Here is a 16,515-nt window from a genome sequence, read left to right as displayed (position 1 = left end):
AGTAGATGATATGTTGGATGAGCTCCACGGTGCTTCGTATTTTACCAAACTCGATCTGCGAGCGGGCTACCATCAGGTACGAGTTAAACCAAGTGACATCCATAAAACTGCTTTTTGGACACATAATGGTCATTACGAATACTTAGTAATGCCGTTCGGTTTATGTAACGCGCCTTCAACATTTCAAGCTATCATGAACTCCATCTTTCGTCCGCATCTTAGAAAATTTATATTAGTTTTCTTTGATGATATTCTAATCTATAGTCCGGATTGGGACCACCATTTATTACACGTAAGGCAAGCCTTTGAAATATTGAGGCAACATCGATTTTTTGTAAAATCGAGCAAGTGCGCACTTGGACAGCAAGAACTGGAGTACTTGGGGCACATCATCACTAGTCAAGGCGTGAAGGTGGATGACAATAAAATTGCTGCTATGGTAGCCTGGCCACAACCCACTAACATTTCGGAACTGCGTGGTTTTTTAGGCTTGACAGGTTATTACCAGAAGTTCGTCAAAAACTACGGTATCATAGCTAGACCTCTCACTAATCTTCTCAAAAAGGGGCAATTCGGATGGCACGAGGAAGCTGAACGTGCCTTTCTTGCGCTCAAACGCGCCATGACGACCACTCCTATATTGGCCATGCCAAACTTCAATGAATCTTTTACTATTGAAACGGATGCGTCGGGAGAAGGCATCGGAGCAGTTCTATCTCAACGTGGCAAGCCAGTGGCTTACATGAGTCGAGCTCTCGGAGTGGCTAAGAAATCATGGTCAACGTACGCTAAGGAAATGTTGGCTATCATCGAAGCCATACGCACATGGCGGCCTTACCTTCTAGGCCAGAAATTCTATATTCAAACCGATCAATGTAGCCTCAAATATTTTTTAGAGCAGCGAATAGCAACTCTGGAGCAACAAAAATGGGTGCTAAGCTGTTGGGCTACGATTATGAAATTACATACAAACCGGGCCGCGAAAACTCTGCAGCTGATGCTCTCTCTCGAAAACAGGGCAGTCCCGTCCTTCAAAATATTTTTTTTCCGCAAGTTAGCTTGTGGGAAGAAATTAAAAGAGCTGCGGAAAAGGACCCATACATCCAAGCAAAAAGCCGTGTGGCCACGGAACAACCTGGAAGTTCGTATACATGGTGCAAAGGACTCTTACGTTACAAAGGCGGGATTATTGTTCCGAACGACACAGCCTTACGGGCTAAATTGCTGCACGAGATGCATGACACAAAGGTGGGGGGTCATTCGGGTGTCTTACGTACATTTAAGAAGCTGGGACAACAATTTTACTGGCCGGGGATGCATGGAGCAGTGCAGAACTACGTAAAAGGATGTGAAGTTTGCCAGAAAATTAAAACAGAAACCTTGTCTCCAGCCGGACTCCTTCAGCCATTACCCATTCCGTGTCAAGTATGGGACGACATCTCCCTAGATTTTATTGAAGGTTTACCAACCTCACAAGGGAGAGACACCATAATGGTAGTTGTCGACAGATTCAGTAAGTCTGCACATTTCCTAACCTTAAGCCATCCTTTCACTGCAAAAAATGTGGCAGAAAAATTTGTCGAAGGCATTATCAAGCTGCACGGGATGCCCAAGTCAATTGTCAGCGATCGGGATCCGATTTTCATCAGCCACTTTTGGCAAGAATTCTTCAAGATGTCGGGCACCGAAGCTCAGTTCCTCATACCATCCACAAACGGATGGCCAAACGGAAGTCGTCAACCGTTGCGTCGAACAATATCTACGGTGTTTTGTTCATCAGTGGCCCCGGAAATGGTGTTCATACTTACCTTGGGCTGAATATTGGTACAATACAACCTATCACATTTCGACTGGAATGACTCCTTTCCAGGCGCTGTATGGGCGGTTACCACCCTCTATTCCGACGTACAAAGATGGCCTCTCTTCAGTACACGAAGTTGACCAACAACTCATGCGCCGAGATGAACTGCTACGGCAATTGAAGATTAATTTAGAGAGATCGCAGAATCGAATGAAGCAGTTGGCAGATAAAAAAAGAAGGGACATTATGTTCAATATCGGCGACTGGGTGCTGTTGAAGCTACATCCATATCGCCAGCAAACGGTCTTTAAACGGGTCCACCAAAAACTGGCTAGCCGTTTTTTCGGACCCTATCAAATTCTCGAAAAAATTGGGCCAGTTGCATATAAATTAAAGTTGCCGGAGGAAGCACGCATTCATCCAGTGTTTCATGTATCGCTACTTAAAAGCTACCAGTTTAATGAAGACCTCAAACCAGAGGGGGCTGAAGCTAAACGAGTTGAGTTACCACCTTTCTCCGACGAGGGGGTAGTCATCTTAGAACCTCAAACTATTTTAGACTACCGATGGCTCAAGCAAGGGACTCAAATGGTTGAAGAAGGCTTGGTGCAATGGAAACACCTTCCACCCGAAGAAGCAACGTGGGAATCAACGGCCAAGCTAAAGGAAATGTTCCCGCATCTGGACCTTGAGGACAAGGATCCGCTTGTTGGGGGGAGTAATGATAGACCACGTCGTTCCACAAGACTTCGTAAACCAAATCCCAAATATTTGGGATAATCTGATACGGAAGATGGCATGCAGCGTGACTGGGTCAATGAGCAAGACTGGGTCCGTGAGCATATACGCATGAGGCGCGCATGAATTGCGCACGAGCGTAGCATGCATAACTGGTCAGCGAGCTTATACGCATGAAGCGCGCATGGCGTCCGCACAAACGCACGAAGCGGAGGATTTCCGTTAGTGTCACTCTATGTTTAAGCTTTCTATTTTTACGCTCTGTTTTTATTCTGTTTTAGGCTCTGTTTTGTGAGCTGCAGTTTCGGTTCTTAGTCCGCAAGTCAGTCCGCGTCTTTCCATTATTGTTCCGCAAGTCAGTCCGCAAGTCTGTTTATTGTTTCCTTTTATTTCGGTGTAATTCTGCTATTTAAGCAGAGGAGAATTATTAATGAAGCATCAATGATTGTTGAGTCAAATTGTGGTACATTCTCACCCGAAGAGAATACAGTTTTTCTTTAATATTTTCTGTTCTATACATTTGGGACCTATCACTGTCTTGTTTGTTTTGTTCAAACAATGCCATTAAGAGTATTATTTTGGAATCTCCATGGTTTAAATCTAGTAGGAGATTGTGTGCCTATATAAGCTGCAGTGCTTTGCGGGAAGTTGATACATCAAAATTGTTGTCTGAAACTCTGTCAAATCCAACTGAAGGTGTGTGATCTATCCTACTTGTTATTTTTTGGGTATGCGACATTCTTCGTGATTACTAAAATGAGGGCATTTAGACTTGATTGTGGGTAAGAAATGGGGTAATTCTCAATCCCTCTAGTTTAGCTGGTGAAATTAACTTGGGCTGCTTCACCCAGATAGAGGGGGTTTATGGATACCATTGTTGTGTAGACAAGCCATTAAATCAAATAAACATGGATGATTCTCCTTTAAGGCTATGTTAATGAATGGGAGTAGATTTACCTGAAGTGGTTGTGATTTGAATTACTTGGCACGAATGACTGCTTGGCTCTTCAGATATTTTGTATGAAAAGGACAAGATGCTCCTAATTTTTAGATACACCTATGTTGTAATTGCTTGAGCAAAACGTGTAACGCCCCGGTCCTGCACGGGTCGGAGAGTTATTTCCTAACACTTAAACTCACATTTCAACAATATAAAAAAAAGACTCCAAATTCCCAACATCATAAAGAAAATTCGATTCAATCTGATTTCCTCAATATAACCAATTTTCCAAAATGCCAAGTCATCATAACACAATAAAATTTCTTAATAAAAATCGATAATACTCATAAAAACTTCCTATGCTTAATCCACTATACTTAAATCATTTCACCCAATGCCTCATAGTCTTGATCCTCAGCTGAACCATCAAAATATCTGAAAAATATTGTAGTGATAAGGGATGAGTTATCAACAACTCAGTAAGCAGAGAGCATATACTAGCATGTAAACATGAGCATTTATAAAGTTCAGTATGCAGAACAAAACATTTACGTTCAGAATGCAGAAATAACAAATTTACTTTCAAAATGCAGAAATAACAAATTTACTTTCAGAATGCAGAAATAACAAATTTACTTTCAGAATCCATAAACAAAACTTGGTACAAAATATCAGAGCGAAATTTTCAGAAAAACAAACTTGTTACCTAAAAAGAAAATTCTTTAGCATATCCAAACTGAAACATTATATTCATATTATCTCATAGCATCGCATCGGGACAAATGCCATGTTTAACCACCGTGGAAGGGTTATAAGCCACCATTATACCCATGGTTGGGTCGTATACCATGTTTCACCCTCGTAGTAGGATTATAAACCACCATTATACCCGTGACTGAACCTTAACAGAAACAGAACGGAACATCATCGGAACCAGATCACATTCAGATACAGAATTAGAACTTCATGCCAAGTTTTTCAGATGATACATCATATCAAAACAAAATACTGAGTAGTTTCAGATCATTTCACATGTTCGAAATAAATAGAATCAAAACATCTTCATTTATTCATAGCAAAAACTTTTAGATTTTCATATTCATTCTTTTTGCATAATTCAGCAACAAAATGCACAAAATTAGCTCATGTCTATATCAGTAATGACATAAAATACTTTCTCTTATATAGAATTTATGCATATGCAGAACAAACATCTAAGGTCGTTTTCAGATTTCTTTTCAAAAACAAACATGCATATTTTCAAAGTCAACCTCATTTCATTTCTTTTATGCAAAACTAGTATATGAACCCCGCTTACCTAGACTTCTTAGCCTTTCGAAAATTTTCTCAATAATTTCGAACAAATATTAATCGTCACCTATAAAAAAAAATCACGTAATTCCCGTAATTTTGAAATCGAACATGTATTTCAATATTTAAGCCTAAGATGCTAAAATAACCTATTTTTATTCCTCAAAAAACTAAATTCTCAATCCCTACATATATCATCACTTCCCAAATTCCTCAATATCCAACTTAATCTCTTACTAAAGTATAAATTCTAACTCAATTACTAATGAGGTCTAACTATAAAATATAAAGCTAAATAACATAATTATATCAAAATCATTATAAGTAGAAAAATCATAATTTCGGTTAAATCAAAAATATTTTGTACTTACTGTTCACTTAAAAAATTCTTATTTTTAAATATATATATATATATTTATATATATATAATACTCTCATAAAATGAGCACTAGACATATAAATATAAAACTCACCTAAATGGATGTTTTAGGAAATAAAATGGGAAGTTAAAAAAATCATAGACAAAGTTTCTGAAACAGAAAATAATCGGCCATAACATACGTAAAAACTAAGCTCACCAAGAGAGAGATGGATCAATTGCAATAGGGACTCGGAGCTGGTTCTGACGGAGATGAACAACTGAGATGAAATCGCCGGCGAGCTTGGAGGCGAAGCACTAAGAGAGAGAGGGTGATGAGAGAGAAACCAGGTGATGAGAGAGAGAGAGAGGTAACGGGATGAGCAAGCCAAGCTTGTGTGTGTGTGAGAGAGAGAGAGATGCAGCTCACCGTGAGACTAAGGTGGCGTGCGGCAGACAGGGGGGTGACGGGAAGTTTTCACCTGCATTTTCTACGGGGTCTCAACGTGATGGAGTTCACTGTGGGGGTGGTTGCAGTGTCTTACAGTGGGGAAATACCTCCCCTATTTCGGCATGGTGCAACAAGGCACACTCGTCCAAGGTTTCGGTGGTTGGCACAGTGGTGAATTCAGAGAGGAGGTTACGACGTGGTGGCTTAAAGCTGTTGAACATGCGTGGGGGTGGCTGATTCACGGGAAATGTTGGAGGAGGAGTTGTACTTTGGGGTTGCTTACGGTGGTTGCATGTGCGACTCTTGTAAGGAGTGCAATGGGGCTGCTTCCAACAGCGGAGTCTTGATGTCCGGCGCCGTCTATTGCTGATGATGGTGCATGAGAGTGGAGAACGGTCATGTAGGGAGGTTGGCGGTGTTGTAGCAGTGCGTGAAGACCCAGGTAATGGTGACTGCATGTAGGTGTGCATTGAAACGAGAGAGACTCTGAGAGAGAGAACCGAGAGCTTGAGAGAGAACTTACAAAGGAGAAAGAAAAAAAGGTAACAGAGGCATGGGGAGGTGGAACTCAAGGTGGAGAGGGATTCGGGGGTGTGAAAAAAAAAACAGAATGGGAAGAGATAAGAGCAATAACTGTTGGGGTCATGAAAAATTTTGAAAGATAGGTAGCTTACCCAAAACGACATCGTTTTCTCTTGAAGGCTAGGCTTCAGCATGTAATACCCGGGCTCTAGGCCCAGCCTGTTTGAAGTCAGCCCGGATGCATGGAGCCAGCCCACGAGCACCTATTGTGAGGCGGACGGCGTCGTTTTGGTAGGGATTAAATTTTCCCTTTTTGCTCCTACACTGTTTCTCTTCTCCACTGAGTTCCCTTGCTCTGCATTCCGCAAATCTTTCATTTCCGTGTAACTGCTCCCCACATGTCTCCACGGTTTTTATTTCGGTTCCGCACTTGAAGTGTTTCCTTCACCACAATTTCGAACTACTCAGACCCTCTCTCTTGCGCAACTTTTGGTTCACCTTGGCTGGTGCTTCTGGTTCCGTGGGTCTCGACAGTCTGGTTCTTCGAAGGTGAGCCATTGTCCCCTCTCTCGTTCTCTGTTTATTTTTTCTGTCTTCACCAGCAGTTCGTGAGTTTTTCCCTTTGGGTTTGGTCACTTTGCAGCATAATTGTGGGTACCGAAAGTCTGTGTGCCGTGGTTGGGATTCCTTCTCTGAGTTCTTGAGATTATTTTCGGTAACTTCCGCCCACCCATTAAATCCTTAGTTTCTCTTAATTCTTACTTGCTGTTACACATTCCATAAATCATTTTATTTCTTTCCTTCGGTTTGTCTATCGCACACACACATGCTGCTTTGTTTGGCCGTGCATTACACTTAGTCATAAATTCCCCTTTGCGCAGACCACTAGTTTCTTTTTAGAAGAAGATTTTGTGACTTTTATTTTTGGGTTGATGTATTATTTGTTGGAGCAGTGGAGTGTGCTGGAATTATGGATGTTGAGGAGTATAATTTTGGATGATTTGTGAGACTGTTTTGGAATTTTTATTTGAGACTTTTTGGTGTAAAATGATGGGTGTTTTGGAACTAGTTGTATTGAACTTTCGTGCAAGTTTTGAATTGTTGAATGATTAGAGTATTGATGCGTGCACTGAAATTGTTTTATTCGAAGGTTGGAAGTGAAGTTTGGGTTGGGTTATGTTTTAATTATTGGAGTTACTGTTGTTGGTTTTGGAAATAATTATAGTTGGTTTGGTGTTAATAGAAGGTGGTGGCTGTTTTGGGTTTTAAATGCGAATGGTTTGAAGAGAGAGTTGTTCGGGTTTAATTGTTAGGATAGTTATTGAGCTGTGAAAGGACTGTGTTGATTTATTACTCAATAAATAGCAGCCTACTAGATTGGTTGTTAAAGGTTGGATATATGTTCTTTTTGTTTAGGTGGTGTTACTATTAGAGTTCCGGCTCAAGGTGTTGATAATACGAAGAAGTCAGGTAAGCGGGGTTCATATACTGGTTTTGCATAAAAGAAATAAAATGAGGTTGACTTTGAAAATATTCATGTTTATTTTTGAAAAGAAATCTAAAAACGACCTCAGATGTTTGTTCTGCATATGCATAAATTCTATAAGAGAAAGTATTTTTCTGTCATGACTGGTGTAGGCATGAGCTAGTTTTGCGCATTCTGTTTCTGAACTATGCAAAAGGAGCGAATATGAAAAATCTAAAAGTTTTTGCTATAAATAAATGAAGATGTTTTGGACTCTGTTTATTTCGAACATGTGAAATGATCTGAAACTATTCAGTATTTTGTTTTGATATGATGTGTCATCTGAAAACCTTGGCATGAAGTTCTAATTCTGTATTTGAATGTGATCTGGTTCCATTGATGTTCCGTTCTGTTTCTATTAAAGCCCAGCCACGGGTATAATGGTGGTTTATAACCCTACCACGGGGTGAAACATGGAATATGGCCCAGCCACGGGTATAATGGTGGTTTATAACCCTACCACAGGGGTTAAACATGATATTGTCCCGATGTGATACTAAACGATGATATGATTATAATGTTTCAGTTTAGAAATGCCAACGGATTTTCTTTTTGGAATAAGTTTATTTTTCATGGAAATTTCGCTCTAATGTTTTTGTACAAAGTTTTGTTTCTACCTTCTGAAAGTAAATGTTTTGTTCTGCTTATCAAATGTTATAAATGCTCATGTTTACATGCTAGTATATGCTCTCTGCTTACTGAGTTGTTGATAACTCACCCCTTATCTCCACAATATTTTTCAGATATTATGATGGTTCAGCTGAGGATCAAGATTATTAGGCATTGGGTGAGATGATTTAAGTGTAGTGGTTCAAGCATAGGAAGTTTTTTATGAGTATTGTCAAATTTTATTAAGAAATTTTATTGTGTTGTGATTACTTGGCATTTTGGAAAATTGGTTATATTAAGGAAATTAGATTGAATCAAATTTTCTAAATGATATTGGGAATTTGGAGTCTATTTTTATATTGTTGGAATGTGAGTTTAAGTGCTAGGAAGTAACTCTCCGACCAGTGCAGGACCGAGGCGTTACAGTTGGTATCAGAGACAGGTTTGAATTCTGCATACTGTAGACCTTGGAGGTTTAGATATCTGTGGGTTCATTAGATGTGAAACTATAGGAACTGGAGGATTATAAGGATAGTCATGTAGATGTTTAAGTTTGAGTTCGAAGAACCTTATGATTGATTTTGATGAGATTTGAGGTTTTAGATTTGGCTGATGTTAGGAATTGAATTTGGAACTCTGAGGTTATAGATTCTAGTGATATACGTGTGTATTAAGTGATGTCAGATTTACGTAGTTATCTGATTTTTTTATATATATATATAGGTGTTTATATGCATATTTTATTTATCTTCTTATTTTATTCTATTTACCCGGTATTTTTGTTTTCTATTATTTTAGAACGTTTCACCAAGTTTAAACTTTCAGGATGGCTGCTCATCGTCAAGTTCGAACCCTTGAAGATTTGAACGAAAACGACAACGGTGGGGGTTGCACGTTTGAACAATTTGATCGAACGCATCCTTCCATCTTTGATGGAAGAGGTAATGCGAACGCTGCGGAAGATTGGATACAAGACATTGAAGAAATATTTGGTGTTTTGGAGTGCACCGATCAGCAAAAAGTCAGGTTCGCAGCTTTCAAACTATCTGGAGAAGCAAAGAGATGGTGGAATTCTGAGAAAGTTATTAGGGAAACTGAGGGGACTGGGTTAATTGTTTGGGCTCAATTCAAGCAGAATTTCTTTGATCGATTTTTCCCTAAGGCTGATAGGGAAGCAAGGGCTCGAGAGTTCACTTGGTGCAAGGGACCATGACTGTGCGCCAGTATGCTGCAAGGTTTGCGGAATTATCACGTTTCGCCACATACTTGATTCCTGATGAGGAGAAAAAGACTAGGAAGTTTGAGGAAGGTTTGAACTACATGATTTATGAACGGGTGATGATATTTCAGATTCAGAATTTTTCAGAATTAGTACACAAAGCGATGCTAGTTGAGCAGAATCTCAAGAGGGGTGCTGAATTGCAAGATAAGAGGAAGAGAGCTGCTCCACAAGGATTCCCTAGTTCGGATCAAGGGCAATGGAAAGGGAGAAATGAGGGGAGCAGTTCAAGTCAGAGACAGATACAGGGAAATCATACCTCTAACCCCTGTAAGTTCTGTGATCGCATACACCATGGAGAGTGCGGAAAGGAAGTGGGATCATGTTTCAAATGCGGTAAAGATGGGCATTTCATTAGAGAATGTCCATTGCTTGAGGTGAACAACAGAAGGCCCAACCCAGCTCAAAACTTTAGGCCGAATAACCAAGGCAACAATCAACATAGGACTGTACTAGCACGTGTGTTTGCTTTGACACCGGGAGAAGCTGAGGACAAGGATGATGTCATCACAGGTATAATTTTCTGACTGTCCCTTAACATTTTTTTTTTATGATGAGAATTAAGGATTATTTATCTTATTATCTCTTTGGATTATATGACGTAACCAGGAATTGTTCCCTTATTCCTCAATAAGGCTATTGTTTTATTTGACTCGGGGGCTACCCACTCCTTTATTTCAATGGATTATGTTAAGTTGTGCCCCATTATTGCTAGTGAGATGGACTACAATTTGAGGGTCTTTACCCCAACTGGTGATATAGTGACTTGTAATAAGATCATACTCAAGTGTCCAATAACTATTAGCGGAAAGGAAATGCCAGCTAATCTGATAGTCTTTCCTATGTTTGGGTTTGATGTGATTTTGGGAATGGATTGGTTACTTCCAGTTATGCTAGTATTGATTGTTTTAAAAGGGAAGTGGTGTTCAAGTTCCCGGAAGAAGAGGAACTTCGGTTTATGGGTTCCAGGGTGCATTCCCCTCCATCAGTTATTTCTGCTTTTCCGGTTGACAAGTTATTACGTGATGGGTGTCAAGGGTATTTGGCTTTTGTGGTGGATGAACCAAAAGAAGAATTGAAGCTAGAAGAGATTCCTATTGTGAGGGAATATCCGGAACTCTTTCCTGAAGACTTGTCTGGATTACCGCTTGAGCGGGAAGTAGAGTTTGCTATTGAATTAACCTTAGGCACGACGCCTCTTTCCAAAGCCCCTTATCGAATGGCGCCATCAGAGTTAGCCGAGCTCAAAGAACAGTTGCAAGACTTATTAGACAAAGGTTTCATCAGACCTAGTGTGTCACCTTAGGGAGCTCCAGTTTTGTTTGTGAAGAAGAAAGATGGGACAATGAGGATGTGTATAGACTACAGGAAACTGAATAAATATCCGTTGCCCCGCATCGATGATTTATTTGATTAGTTGCAAGGTGCACAGGTGTTCTCTAAAATTGATCTTAGATTGGGTTATCATCAATTAAAGATCAAGGCTGAGGATGTGCCTAAGACAACTTTCAGAACCAGGTACGTCCATTATGAATTTTTAGTCATGCCTTTTGGTTTAACCAACGCCCCAGCAGTATTTATGGATTTGATGAATCGAGTATTTCGTGAGTTCTTGGATAAATTTGTAGTGGTGTTTATTGATGATATATTAATCTACTCCAAGTGCAAAGCTGAACACGAAGACCATCTAAGACAAGTACTAGGGACACTCAGTGACAAGAAATTATTTGCTAAGTTGAAGAATTGTGAATTTTGGCTTGAGTCTATTGCATTTTTGGGACATGTAGTCTCAAGGGATGGTATTTCAGTAGACCCTGGGAAAATTGAAGCAATAGTTAACTGGACTCAACCAACCAATGTGCATGAAGTTAGGAGTTTCTTGGGTTCGGCTGGTTATTACCGTCGATTTATAGACAATTTCTCAAAAATAACGGTTCCCCTTACCGCCCTTACTAGGAAGAATAACAAGTATGTATGGACTGAAAAATGTGAGGAAAGTTTCCAGGAACTGAAGAAGAGATTGGTGACAGCTCCAGTTTCGACAGTCCCTAGCGAAAGAGGAGGATTTGTGGTTTATAGTGACGTTTCACGATTGGGTTTGGGGTGTGTTTTGATGTAGCATGGGAAAGTAATAGCTTACGCTTCTCGGCAATTGAAGACATATGAGCAAAATTACCCCACACATGATTTGGAGTTGGCCGCCGTTGTCTTTGCACTTAAAATTTGGAGACATTATTTATATGGTGAAAGGTGCGAAATCTACACGGATCACAAGAGTTTGAAGTACTTCTTCACTCAGAAAGAACTGAATATGAGGCAGAGGAGATGGCTCGAACTAGTCAAGGATTATGACTGCAACATTAACTACCATCCAGGCAAAGCTAATGTTGTAGCTGATGCACTTAGCAGGAAGCTAGTGGAACCAGTAATTATAACTCTTACCACTCAGCCCCACTTATTAATGGACTTGGAAAGAGCTACTATTGAAGTGGTTGTGGGTGACCAGCAGGCATTGATAGCTAGTTTAATAGTTCAACCAGCTTTGATAGACAGAATTAAGCTCGCCCAAAAAGAAGATTCTAAGTTGGCGAGATTAATCGAAGAAGTAGATAAAGGGGACAAACCTGAGTTTAATGTTTCTGAAGATGGAGTGTTAAGGTTTGGAAATAGATGTTGTGTGCCGGACAGTGTTGTAATAAAAAGACTTATCCTCGAAGAAGCGCACCGCTCCCCTTACATAGTTCACCCAGGTAGTACAAAAGTGTATCGAGATTTGAAAGTCTTTTTGGTGGGAGGGCATGAAGAGAGAGATTGCTCAATTTGTGGTGCAGTGCCTAACTTGCCAACAGGTGAAAGTAGAACACCAAAGACCAGCAGGGTTATTGCAACCACTTCAGATTCCAGAATGGAAATGGGAGCATATTTCTATGGATTTTGTTACAGGCTTACCATGGAAACTGACAAGACAAGATGCAATTTGGGTGATAGTAGGCCGTTTGACGAAGATAGCTCATTTTGTACCTATCAAAGTTTCTTATAAGTTGGAGAAACTAGCCGAGCTATATATACAGGAAATCATGAGGTTGCATGGGGTACCTGTGTCCATTGTGTCAGATAGAGATCCGCATTTCACTTCGAAATTTTGGCGAAGCTTACAAGAGGCCATGGGCACTAAGTTAAATTTCAGCACGACGTTTCACCCACAAACAGATGGTCAGTCGGAAAGGACCATTCAAATTTTGGAAGACATGTTGAGAGCATGTATGCTGGATTTTAAGGGAACTTGGATTCGACACTTGCCTTTGGTCGAGTTTGCTTATAATAACAGTTACCAGGCTAGCATTGAGATGGCACCTTATGAAGCACTTTACGGTAGGAAGTGTAGATCTCCTTTATATTGGGACGAAGTGGGTGAAAGACAAATTTTGGGTCCATAAATCATACAGAAGACAACAGAGAATATTGAAACCATTCGAGCTAGAATGAGAGCAGCTCAGAGTCGATAGAAGAGCTATGCAGATAACCGTCATCGCCAATTAGAGTTTGAAGTTGGGGATAAGGTATTCTTGAGGATTGCACCCATGAGAGGGATTATGAGGTTTCGAAAGAAGGGTAAGTTGAGCCCTAGGTACATCGGACCATTTGAGATTCTTGATCGGATTGGACCAGTGGCTTACAGAGTAGCCCTACCACCTGCACTCTCAGGTGTACACAGAGTAGCCCCACCCACGTTATTGATTACGAGCCTCTTCAATTTCAGGAAGATCTGACTTATACAGAAGAGCCGGTGTGGATTGTAGAGAAAAAAGAACAAGTGTTACGAAATCGAACTATTCCATTGGTTAAAGTGGTATGGAATAATCATGCTATCAGTGAAGCCTCTTGGGAATTAGAAGAGGAAATGCAAGTCAAGTACCCACAGTTGTTCGACGACGATCCTAATAGCTCGTGACAAATTCCGAGGACGAAATTTTTATAAGGGGGGAAGAATGTAATACCCGGGCTCTAGGCCCAGCCTTTTGAAGTCAGCCCGGATGCATGGAGCTAGCCCACGAGCACCTGTTGTGAGGCGGACGGCGTCGTTTTGGGAGGGATTAAATTTTCCCTTTTTGCTCCTGCACTGTTTCTCTTCTCCACTGAGTTCCCCTGCTCTGCATTCCGCAAATCTTTCATTTCCGTGTAACTGCTCCCCACACGTCTCCACAGTTTTTATTTAGGTTCCGCACTTGAAGTGTTTCCTTCACCACAATTTCGAACTACTCAGACCCTCTCTCTTGCGCAGACTTTTGGTTCACCTTGGCTCGTGCTTCTGGTTCCGTGGGTCTCAACAGTCTGGTTCTTCGAAGGTGAGCCATTGTCCCCTTTCTCGTTCTCTGTTTATTTTTTCTGTCTTCACCAGCAGTTCGTGAGTTTTTCTCTTTGGGCTTGGTCACTTTGCAGCATAATTGTGGGTACCGAAAGTCTGTGTGCCGTGGTTGGGATTCCTTCTCTGAGTTCTTGAGATTATTTTCGGTAACTTCCGCCCACCCATTAAATCCTTAGTTTCTCTTAATTCTTACTTGCTGTTACACATTCCATAAATCAATTTATTTCTTTCCTTCGGTTTGTCTATCGCACACACACACGCTGCTTTGTTTGGCCGTGCATTACACTTAGTCATAAATTCTCCTTTGCGCAGACCACTAGTTTCTTTTCAGTAGAAGATTTTGTGACTTTTATTTTTGGGTTGATGTATTATTTGTTGGAGTAGTGGAGTGTGTTGGAATTATGGATGTTGAGGAGTATAATTTTGGATGATTTGTGAGACTGTTTTTGAATTTTTATTTGAGACTTTTTGGTGTAAAATGATGGGTGTTTTGGAACTAGTTGTATTGAACTTTCGTGCAAGTTTTGAATTGTTGAATGATTAGAGTATTGATGCGTGCACTGAAATTGTTTTATTCGAAGGTTGGAAGTGAAATTTGGGTTGGGTTATGTTTTAATTATTGGAGTTGCTGTTGTTGGTTTTGGAAATAATTATAGTTGGTTTGGTGTTAATAGAAGGTGGTGGCTGTTTTGGGTTTTAAATGCGAATGGTTTGTAGAGAGAGTTGTTCGGGTTTAATTGTTAGGATAGTTATTGAGCTGTGAAGGGACTGTTTTGTTTTATTACTCAATAAATAGCAGCCTACTAGATTGGTTCTTAAAGGTTAGATATATGTTCTTTTTGTTTAGGTGGTGTTACTATTAGAGTTCCGGCTCAAGGTGTTGATAATACGAAGAAGTCAAGTAAGCGGGGTTCATATACTGGTTTTGCATAAAAGAAATAAAATGAGGTTGACTTTGAAAATATTCATGTTTATTTTTGAAAAGAAATCTAAAAACGACCTCAGATGTTTGTTCTGCATATGCATAAATTCTATAAGAGAAAGTATTTTTCTGTCATGACTGGTGTATACATGAGCTAGTTTTGCGCATTCTGTTTCTGAACTATGCAAAATGAACGAATATGACAAATCTAAAAGTTTTTGCTATAAATAAATGAAGATGTTTTGGACTCTGTTTATTTCGAACATGTGAAATGATCTGAAACTATTCAGTATTTTGTTTTGATATGATGTGTCATCTGAAAACCTTGGCATGAAGTTCTGATTCTGTATTTGAATGTGATCTGGTTCCAATGATGTTCCGTTCTGTTTCTATTAAGGCCCAGCCACAGGTATAATGGTGGTTTATAACCCTACCATGGGGGTGAAACATGGATTATGGCCCAGCCATGGGTATAATGGTGGTTTATAACCCTACCACGGGGGTTAAACATGATATTGTCCCGATGTGATACTAAACGATGATATGATTATAATGTTTTAGTTTAGAAATGCCAACGGATTTTCTTTTTGGAATAAGTTTATTTTTCTGGAAATTTCGCTCTAATGTTTTTGTACAAAGTTTTGTTTCTGCCTTCTAAAAGTAAATGTTTTGTTTTGCTTATCAAATGTTATAAATGCTCATGTTTACATGCTAGTATATGCTCTCTACTTACTGAATTGTTGATAACTCACCCCCTTATCTCCACAATATTTTCCAGATATTATGATGGTTCAGCTGAGGATCGAGATTATGTGGCATTGGGTGAGATGATTTAAGTGTTGTGGTTGAAGTATTGGAAGTTTTTTTATGTGTATTGTCGAATTTTATTAAGAAATTTTATTGTGTTGTGATGACTTGACATTTTGAAAAATTGGTTATATTAAAGAAATTAGATTGAATCAAATTTTCTAAATGATACTGGGAATTTGGAGTCTATTTTTATATTGTTGGAATGTGAGTTTAAGTGCTAGGAAATAACTCTTCAACCCGTGCGGGACCGGAGCGTTACATCAGCAGGTCTGGGATTGGGTTTCACGTTGGAACTGGGTGTTACAAATCGTGTAGATATGATTACTAGGGGGAAATTTCCTGTGAAAGTTTTGTTCTTTAAACCAGTCGATTTTTTATTTTCATGTACTAACCACCACCAGTTTCTCTGGGCTGCAAACCTTAGGTTTATAACTTTGACTTTTAGCATGAAACAAGATGTTGTGCGACGTTATGACTTTCATGAATCCTTGCTTACCACATATTTTTTATCACGTGTTGGGAAGTACTTAACTTTTTATATTTAACTCAAGATGTGTAACACCCCGTATTTTTTAGTGTATTTTTTTTAATTAAATGATTATTTGTTATTAATTTAAAATTAGATTATCTTGTTTTAAATTTTCAGATTTTAGTGGGTTTATTTTTATGATTTTTAATTTGTGAAAACTAAATTTCACATGTTTGCTTAATATTAATTATTGTTATGCATTTAATTTTCTTTTCATATTAAATTAACTTCTTGTTGGATTTAATTATTTATTTTCATTTTAATCACTGCATTTGAATTATTTTATTTCACTTGCTGTTTTAAAATCGTCTCCATTGGATCATTTTTTTCTGTGGCCCAAGATGTATTTTAATC

The 16,515-nt window shown here is 39.4% G+C and overlaps 1 pseudogene; it reads left to right on the top strand.

Annotated features, from left to right (window-relative positions):
* LOC108990143 overlaps positions 1-16,515 on the top strand; it is a 37,405-nt pseudogene that overhangs the window by 2,832 nt on the left and 18,058 nt on the right.

This window comes from Juglans regia, chromosome 9 (assembly GCF_001411555.2).
Source record: "Juglans regia cultivar Chandler chromosome 9, Walnut 2.0, whole genome shotgun sequence".
Taxonomy (NCBI): Eukaryota; Viridiplantae; Streptophyta; class Magnoliopsida; order Fagales; family Juglandaceae; genus Juglans; species Juglans regia.
The sequence above is the reverse complement of the archived record's forward strand: the minus strand, read 5'-3'. Positions and strand labels throughout refer to the sequence as shown.